Source organism: Girardinichthys multiradiatus, chromosome X (assembly GCF_021462225.1).
Source record: "Girardinichthys multiradiatus isolate DD_20200921_A chromosome X, DD_fGirMul_XY1, whole genome shotgun sequence".
NCBI lineage: Eukaryota > Metazoa > Chordata > Actinopteri > Cyprinodontiformes > Goodeidae > Girardinichthys > Girardinichthys multiradiatus.
Window position 1 is genome coordinate 23,070,641 of NC_061817.1, and position 10,360 is coordinate 23,081,000.

Sequence of the window (10,360 nt, forward strand, 5' to 3'; positions counted from 1 at the left end):
TAAGACATATTTTCATTTGTTTCACACCTTTTTGTTCAGTATATAATTCCACATGTTAATTCATAGTTTTGATGCCTTCAATGTGAAGCTACAATATTCATAGTCATGAAAATAAAGAAAACTCTTTGAATGAGAAGGTGTGTCCAAACTTTTGGTCTGTACTGTATGTCTAGGCATTGTGTCAAAATAAACCTGTAAATTGGAATTTGAACTGATCTTAATTACCAGTAGGACTTCAGACTTTTTTCACAAGCAATTGATGGTCATGGTTGGGGTGATTCATGGACATTGTTCTGCTCTTGTTTAGATTTATCTGATACTGTATGTATTTTCTGTAAAATATTAGTATTTAAGGAGTTTTTGAGTCATGAGATGGATCGTTTTTTTATCAGTGCAGGAGGTAAGGAAGGGAGCTCCTCCTTTAGGCTTCATGTTTCACCATATGTCTTTGATTTCCACATTGGAGTATACACACAAACATACACATACCCGGCACATATGGGTCCAGCACTATATGTTTGATCTGAAAATCAGGTTTTTTTGCCCATCTCAATTGTGATGTGATGGCGTATGTGAGATGCAGGGGGTGGACCTGAAAATGCTCGTGCCCACAGATGACGTGTGGACGGCAGGGGCTGTGGCAGACTCTACGACAGGTGGCGCTGGGTTCACACTGCAGGGCATGGGTGTTTGAGCTCTGCTGCACACACAAACACACCCAGAACCAGGCTGAGTCACAAAGACGATGTGCTCGGAGACCTGGCTTTCTGCGTTCTGCAAGCTGGAAATGGTATGTTTCCCCGAGGAGAGGAACAAAAATAAGATTAGAAAAGATAGGACTATTTCAGTCTCAGCCTGTTGAATTGAAACAAGATGCACACAATAATTCTATTGACTAATCCTGAGGAAAGATATTATTAGTTAAAGCTATATTGAATATATTAAAATGCTGCCCCTCCATACAGCCTTGGATTAATGAGTTAGACAAGAGACAAGTTGGATGCAGGGAAGCATCCTTTAGATCGTGTCCACACCACACACAGGTCCCTCTGGTAGCTCAGCCTTCCTGTGACCTGCATACATCAGCGACTGCCTGACTGTGGCTGTCACCAGCAGAGCTCCTCCACTTTCACCAGCGTGGCCCAGCCCTGCCCAAGTTACCCATATTTCACTGCTTTGTTCCCTATTATTCCCACACCTCTTTTTGTCTCATAATGGGAGAATCCAAACAGTTTTACTTCCCAAGGAAGCTACCTAATGGAAAGTACCTCTGGATCTCACTCATATTCCCACAGTTGAATGTATTAGCTCATACATTCCTTCCTTATTTCAATTCTTTCCGCCTTCCTTTTTCATCTGAAGCAAAAGAGTCCAAGTAGGAATCCAGAGAAACGAAACCGGGCTAGAAAGAATCCACTTCTCTCCTTCAAATGCCTCTTGCTTTTGAACATCTTTTTTCCCTCTGCCCCTGCCCTTCACAAACACATTCTTTACTTTCCCTCTTTTATTTGTCTTTGGCACATGAAAACCTCTTTAGCTGGGTGAGCTGCTTGTTAACTCTGTGTTTTGTTTCATTCACCTCCTGCCATTAGCCAGTTTAATCCTGCTTTTTCCCTCTGGTATCCAGATAACAGTTTTCCTGCAGCAACAGAACCATGCTCGTCATTTACAGAGGAATATTAGGAATTTGTTTCATGCATGTCTTTAATTATTGGGAACAGATCTGCTGCCAAGCCGAAGTCGTGTTAATGAAGCCACGGGGTGAAAGAGGTAGTTGAACTGGCTATATTTTTTCCAATACACATTTAGTGTGCCTTGCAAAGTATTCATACCCCTTGAATTTTTCCACATTTTGTCTGTGTGGGTGTCAAATTTTGTTAGAATAGTGGGAAGAAATTGTTGAAAGTCAAGCTATCTAGTCAGATGGTCCAGAATTGGGCTTTTTGGCCTATGCCCAAAAGTCTCTGTGTAGCAAAAAAAACAACACTGCACAGTAGCCTCAGCATCCCATGTCCAGATCGAAACATGAGGTGGTAACACCATGCTGTGGGGATGCATTCAGTGGTTTCTCTGGGAAGTTTTCAAGATGAGGCCAGATGAGGTCCCTTTATAATCTTTAGATTAGAATAGCCAAACAAACTCCATGAAATATTTCACGAGTTTTATATTGCTCATGTCATAATCAGGGAGGATGGGGAAAAAGGCAGGGGTGTGAGAGATGAATGGAAATTTTAAAGATTTCTTTGTAAAGGAGAAACATGATGATTTAAGAAATGAAATATTGCAACTCTATCGCAACCTGTCTGTTCCATTCTTAAAATAACACAAAAAATGTATTATGCATATAGCGCTGTCCTTCTGACCACTGGGGGTATCATGCTGTCAGGTTGCTTTTCTTCAAGATGATCAATGCAGCTAAACACAAGGCAATCATGGTAGAAAACATGCTAAAAGAGACTGGGGTAGAGGTTCACCTTCCAACAGGACTGCGACCCTAAATACACAACCAGAGCTGCAATGGGATGGTTGAAATCGCAGGACACTCTTGTGTTATATTGGTCCAGTCAAAGTTCAGAGATAAATCCAATTGAGAATCTGTGGAGAATTGAAAATTAATGTTCACAGACACTCTCCGTCCATTCATAATTGGGTTTGAGCTGTTTTGCAACAGAAAATGAGCAAGTCCGGTGGAGAGACTTCCCAAGAGACTTGCAGCTGTAGTTGCACTGAAAGGTGGTTTTACCTCCATGCCATGACGCATTGATGCAGTAATTGATGCAAAATAGGCCCAACCAAGTATTAATTGACTAAAAATGAATAAACTTTTCAGAAACCTGTAATATGTTTAAAATATCATTTTTTCATGATTTTATGTAATATTCTAATTTTCTAATGAGACTTTGAATTTTGGGTTTTTATTATCTATAGCTATATTAATCAAAGTTAGAAGAAATGAAGGATTGAAATATTTTGCTCTATGTGTAATGAATGTATATAAAATTAACTTCAATGAGGCACAGTGCTGATGGTGTAGGGGTTAAGCGTGCAACCATATATGGAGGCTACAGTCCTTGAAGCAGCTGTCCCGGGTTCAAGTCCCGGACCCGGTGATATTTGCAGAAAGTCTCCCCCTCTTTCCTGTCTGCCTACTGTCAAAAAATTTAAAATAAAGGCCATTAGTGCTGAAAAAATATCTTTAAAATTAGTTTCAATTTCTGAAATGGCAGACAAACAATATTTTGTCATATTCTATTTATTTATATGTGTACCTGTAAATGCATGGTTTTGTGCACAATTTGCACCATTTTTATGATAATTTGTAAAAAGAATTTAAAAACTATGTACAAAAATTATTTCACTTCACAATTATGTACTGCTGTGTGATCTATAACAGAAATCCTAATAAATACATTGGAACTTGTAACATGACAAAATGTGGAAAAGTTCAAATGGTTTTAATACTTTTCCAAGGCATGATATATATTCCTAGGCTGCTATTTTCTTTTTTGCATGTATAACCTCTCAAGTCTAAACCTTCATTCTTTTTCTTGGTCCATCTTTATTTCCATAAACCACTGAGAGGCATAAAAAGATACCACACGGCCATCTTAAAGTCAGTAATGCCTGAAGATAAAGGCAGACATCCAGATGTGTCCCCACATTTATCCTTTCCGTGCATTTCAGCCAAAAGGAAGCTATCTAGGCTGATGTCATTTTCACAGAAAAGCGACTTGAGCACACTGAGAGATTAACTAAAACCAGGTTGCCTTTCATTCAGAAAGAGCTGACTGAGAGCGCTGGCGTTTGTCTGCGTGGGTGGGAAATGACAGGGGGCTGCCTGTTTTTAATCACGAGCATGGCCATCCATGGATGCCTATTTTAACCACTTGTATTTTTTGTGTTGTTGCAGATCATCTTTGTTGTTTACATGCATGTAATGAAGCGAGTGTGTTTTTTTTGTAGACGTTCTCTGGAATTTCTTAATTTTTCCTTTTCCCACACAGAGATTATCTGTGCTGCATAGGTGGGGTAATAGTTTTTCTAGTAATAAATAAATGAAACAAGGATTTCCCTCTCTCCTTTCAGTCTTATTCAGTAGGAGGCGTTTTAATTCCCAGTGTGAGGGCTATATTCCCTGGAAGAATTAAAAACACTGTAATAAAGGTTCAATGATGGGAACATGAGGAAGGAGGGAGCTGTAAAATCTTCTCCCCTCCCCCTTCCTGTGCTTCCTCAACCCCTATCCTCCTTTCTTCTGGGGTTGATGTCACTCACAACAAGCCAATCGTACCTCATGGACTTCCCAGTTGTCCAGTCCTCGCTCCTCCCTTTCCCTAGGTTGTTTAAATATATTCCCTGGCACTACTATGTGCAGAGTGTACAATGTGCTGTCGAAGAGCCAGCAGCCTGCGTAGAGCGATACCGCCAGAGAAGAAAGAAAAGAGGAGGGAACGCGTGAGTAGATTTCAGTGCTCTCTAGAAGGCTTTATATGACATGTTCCAGTGATTACAGCTCAGGTAATTTTCTCCGTCCTGCCTTTATTTATCTCCTGTTTCTCCAGCCTGCTGCCTGAGATCGGCAGTTCTGATTCAGTCGGGATCGGCTTGCCCCCACAGTTAGGATGGGCTGTACAGCAGGACAATTTGCTTGCCAACCACAGCCCCAGATAAACTCCTGTCAGGAGAGTCTGTCCCTGGAGGCTGGTGGTGCTAAAGTCCCAGAAGTTCTCTCCTCCCTGGAGCGTCTGTCTCAAGCTACAGGAGGTATGGAGAAGTCGTGGTACCGATGCATCTTTCCCTTTGGCATCATCTCTTTGGTCATAGGGATTGCAGGAACAGGGGTGACCTACACTTACAATGACCTGCCACAGACTAAAGTTGTATCGGTGGTGCTTCTTGTCATGGGTCTTGTGCTGCTGCTGATGGCGACTGCTTGCTGGACTCTTCACAAAAAGAAGAGAAGGAAAAAGAAGGAGGGAGAGTCTTTGACATCCGAGCAGTGTCCCCTGTGAAGCATATGGAGGAAAGCAATTAGAGGAACCTAAAACAGAGTCTGGCCAAGGGTTCGACTGTGCTCAAGGTCTGGGTGAAAAAGCCCTCACATGACAGACATTAAATTCCCTCTATTATTTATCACAGAGCTGAGAGACAGCTTGGGTTAAGAAGGACTGAAGGTATAGTCTAGAGAAGGTTTTGGGATCACAATTTCTCAAACACCTTGGTCGTCAGAGAGTGTCTAGTGTCAAAACAACCACGGCGGAGACCCACAACAACATGCATTACACACGGCTTGCATATTTACAAGCACAGAGAGATCCTATGAGCTTTACAGTGTTGACACCCCAAAATGCTATGCGGGACTGCTGCTGGAGTCACTGCTGCCGTCACCAGAAACGTCAGTCGCATTCCTCTCACCAGGACAGGTGACTCTCCAAGGGGCCCGAAGTGGGCCAAACACTGCAACCTGATACCCAGCCAAAAGAAGCAGTGCACCCGTGTCACCCGCCATCGTCATTTGCTCATCCTGTGACACTGCAGCAATGTGCGAGGGGCTTTTTATACGCAATAGGAGAGTGGAACTTGAGTCCAGCAGGATCTTTGCTGGCATGTGTGCCGATAATAAGCCAGAGAGGGCAGTGGAACACGCTGGGCTCAGATCAATGCTTGGGTGAAAATTTTCTGAGGAAATTGGACTTAAATCATGAGGAAATAAAGATTTGCACATATGTCCATGTCCGAGAAAGAAAAACTTTCAACGGCCTTTTGTAGCTTCAAGGGGGGAGCATTGACTATCTGACTGACCGATTGCCTTTTTGTCAATGTGTGGGTATTTACGCCCTGCCTTATGTCTGTGAGGGGTACTTATTGAAGGACACTGCCTGGCGGGGGCTTACATCCTACTGCAGGGCCACTTTGACTCATCCAGCTTCTCCATTGCCCCTCCTGCTTGGTGCCTTGAGCAAGTGCTCATGGAAAAAAGCTCTGTCACATTCCCGCATTTCCATCTGAACTCCTAAAGAAATCTGCTATTTCTCTTTTTACCCAACTAATGTCTCTCCCATCGTTGAAGGGAGACCCTTGTCAGAGTAGAGTACAAAGCTGCTTTCTAGTGAGCACTGACCAATGTTTGGGTTCCGATCATATCTGGGATTTTCCTTTCCAACACATTTTCTTTCAGAGGCAGACTGCTTGTGAAATAGGGTCATTCATTGAATGCGTGAGATGCACAAGGCTATTTTATTTTTGTCTTAAACACTCTTTCTTGTTACCTAATGTAATGTGAGCTAAATGTGACATCAAAGAAGGAATGCGTGCAACGTACACAGAGTGAAAAGAGCATGTGTTTCTTGTCTCCACGTCAATGACTCAACTAGCCCTGCAGGATCTCTAAGAACCTTTATTGATCAAAGATTCCTTTATCCTGGCTTGGAGTTCAGTGATTCTTGCCGAGGAAAACGTGTCTAGATATACAGGTTGAGCAGTTAGCTTACAAAGCCACAGACCATCTCAAGCTTCATCCTGGAAAATTTCAAACCAGCTTTTGCCTGCCTAACTGCCTTCAAAGATGGTCTGTTCTTGCATTTATGAGCTAGTTTGAGCGTTTACTGCTCATTTTGTTTTGCATACTGATGTAAACCAGACTGCGGTTGTTTAAGCAGCAGCAACTAAAGGTAGTCTACAGCATAATCTTGAAAGTCATTGCTTTTGAGATTTATGAGAGAACAGGGAGGTATGCCTGCAGATAGATTAGGATCTGACATCCTGAAAAGAAAGCAATTATTTAACAGGCGATATGTTGCAACATGGAGGTTACAGTCATCATTCTGCTGAACTGCAGTGGAGCAGCTCTTCTCTGAATCTTCTCTCACTGCCACATGTGAGATTTAACTATTTCCAAAAATATTCCTACAGTAACCCTGAATTTCTTTTATTGCAAATGGCAGTTTATTTTTATATTTGTGCTCAGAGCAGTGGTGTCATTTAAACACAGAGACAAAGCAGAAGCAATGAAATGACATTACATTGGACGATAACATAACAAGCTCTCTACCTTTGCAGTCTGTGTGTGAACTACCTTCAGATCTGTTCACATAGGAGAGGCCCTTAGAAAAACAACTTACAAAAACAACATCAGTGCAGTTTTCTCATGTACATTACACACTGACTATAATTTGTTTGCATAGGTATACTTAAATTTAAATTTTTAAGCGATATTGTGCCAGTATAAGTTTATGAGCGGTGACCAGATATTTTTTGTCTGAGACATGAAGTGATTTCCCTTCTGCCTTCTGAATGTTTTAAAGGGAAAGTCTACCTCTCTCTGCTGCAGGGACTAATGTCCCTCTCCTAGTAGACAGCTAAGCTGTCGGTCTGTTTGCTGTTCATCACTTCACTAAATATTTTGCTTACTGTGCCCTCCAATATTTGGTGCTGTATATAGATTTTTTTTTATTTGTATTACGTATTTCTACCAATGTGTTAATTTTCACTCTTTCTGTTTGTATTGCATTAAATAAATGTTAATGGTTTGTGTTTTAGCATTTATTGACAATGAAGTCGTTTACTTTGTGAAGAAACTGGGCTGGGCTAAAACACTGAAGACTTGTAGGAGGTGGACACTTTACATATCACAGTTGTTCCTGTATCTTTTTTCCTAAATCATAAACACATATGTGTTTGCCACAACCACGTCAACTTCCTATTTCCTATTTATTTTGTTATACCTGTGCTAAACACATACTTTGTCATGTACTGCCTTTGTAGGAAATCAGGCTGGCCTGTGTATGCCACAATAAATAACTCCCCCTACTGGCAGGCCACCCTGACAGAGATACTTCAAATGCTACTAATATACAGGTCCTTCTCAAAATATTAGCATATTGTGATAAAGTTCATTATTTTCCATAATGTCATGATGAAAATTTAACATTCATATATTTTAGATTCATTGCACACTAACTGAAATATTTCAGGTCTTTTATTGTCTTAATACGGATGATTTTGGCATACAGCTCATGAAAACCCAAAATTCCTATCTCACAAAATTAGCATATCATTAAAAGGGTCTCTAAACGAGCTATGAACCTAATCATCTGAATCAACGAGTTAACTCTAAACACCTGCAAAAGATTCCTGAGGCCTTTAAAACTCCCAGCCTGGTTCATCACTCAAAACCCCAATCATGGGTAAGACTGCCGACCTGACTGCTGTCCAGAAGGCCACTATTGACGTCCTCAAGCAAGAGGTTAAGACACAGAAAGAAATGTCTAAACGAATAGGCTGTTCCCAGAGTGCTGTATCAAGGCACCTCAGTGGGAAGTCTGTGGGAAGGAAAAAGTGTGGCAGAAAACGCTGCACAACGAGAAGAGGTGACTGGACCCTGCAGAAGATTGTGGAGAAGGGCCGATTCCAGACCTTGGGGGACCTGCAGAAGCAGTGGACTGAGTCTGGAGTAGAAACATCCAGAGCCACCGTGCACAGGCGTGTTCAGGAAATGGGCTACAGGTGCTGCATTCCCCAGGTCAAGCCACTTTTGAACCAGAAACAGTGGCAGAAGCGCCTGACCTGGGCTACAGAGAAGCAGCACTGAACTGTTGCTCAGTGGTCCAAAGTACTTTTTTCGGATGAAAGCAAATTCTGCATGTCATTCGGAAATCAAGGTGCCAGAGTCTGGAGGAAAACTAGGGAGAAGTAAATGCCAAAATGCCAGAAGTCCAGTGTCAAGTACCCACAGTCAGTGATGGTCTGGGGTGCCCTGTCAGCTGCTGGTGTTGGTCCACTGTGTTTTATCAAGGGCAGGGTCAATGCAGCTAGTTATCAGGAGATTTTGGAGCACTTCATGCTTCCATCTGCTGAAAAGCTTTATGGAGATGAAGATTTTATTTTTCAGGTACGACCTGGCACCTGCTCACAGTGCCAAAACCACTGGTAAATGGTTTACTGACCATGGTATCATTGTGCTCAATTGGCCTGCCAACTCTCCTGACCTGAACCCCATAGAGAATCTGTGGGATATTGTGAAGAGAACGTTGAGAGACTCAAGACCCAACACTCTGGATGAGCTAAAGGCCGCTATCGAAGCATCCTGGGCCTCCATAAGACCTCAGCAGTGCCACAGGCTGATTGCCTCCATGCCACGCCGCATTGAAGCAGTCATTTCTGCCAAAGGATTCCCGACCAAGTATTGAGTGCATAACTGTACATGATTATTTGAAGGTTGACGTTGTTTGTATTAAAAACACTTTTCTTTTATTGGTCGGATGAAATATGCTAATTTTGTGAGATAGGAATTTTGGGTTTTCATGAGCTGTATGCCAAAATCATCCGTATTAAGACAATAAAAGACCTGAAATATTTCAGTTAGTGTGCAATGAATCTAAAATATATGAATGTTAAATTTTCATCATGACATTATGGAAAATAATGAACTTTATCACAATATGCTAATATTTTGAGAAGGACCTGTATGTGAACAGCAAACTTATACAGAGTCAGAGGTTTACATACTGTCATCATGGCTTTGATATCAGTTATTTTGGGCTTCTAATGATGCCTTTAAACCATTCTGTTTTCAGGGTGGATTTAGTATACAACATACAACTGTAAGGATTTTAAAAACAGGCCTTTGTTGCACAGGTTTGAATTTCTTGTGGAATTTCATGGTCTAAATTATGTAGACAGACTCAAATATATATTTAAACTTCCAGTAATACTCAGTATCCAACCATTCTTCTTGAGATAATTGGTCATTTATTTTAACTTGCTTTGTTTCCTGGCACAGACCTGGCCTTAAAAGGTTTGCCAAAACATTTTCAAATTTTTATATTTGCTGATAATACATGAGAAAATGATGTGGGTGTGGAAGCAAACCCTGTTTAGATCTGTCAACAGGGTGGAGCAGCCAAACGGAGCAAAGTGCAGACAGGGGTGGAAGTGGTCATTTGGATTTCGACCGTCAGCACAGATCACAGGAAACGAGTTGGGAGCAACTCATTCGCCTCTGTATCTCCAGGACTTGGCCTACAACCAGAATATTCAGCACTATTTGGCCTCTATCAAACTTTGAACTACACAAAACCGACATAAACAAAGAATGAGAGGGGGAGAGATGCAAAAGGAAGTACAACATGACATTATTAATTCTGCATTTGAGCCATCTGGAGCCTGATGGCTTTATTTATGCTGTATTCAAATTCCAAATCAACAGCATCTGTGCAAAAGACAAATCTCTAATTAGTCAGCGCCTGCAGCCGGCTTCGAACGATACCTTCATAGAGGGGATGGGGTTTCATTTCAATTCTGACTCGGCTCAGATATGATGACAGCTGTTTTAGGGACAGGTGTAGACAGAGATTGCACA

General features: G+C 41.6%; 1 long non-coding RNA gene across 1 annotated transcript; it reads left to right on the forward strand.

The window, feature by feature from the left end:
• Window positions 1–4,280: 4,280 nt before the first annotated feature.
• Window positions 4,281–7,529, forward strand: LOC124862923. The gene is made up of 2 exons (XR_007037026.1): window positions 4,281–4,455; window positions 4,563–7,529. It is a non-coding gene; the product is annotated as an uncharacterized LOC124862923 (long non-coding RNA).
• The last annotated feature ends 2,831 nt before the right edge of the window (window positions 7,530–10,360 follow it).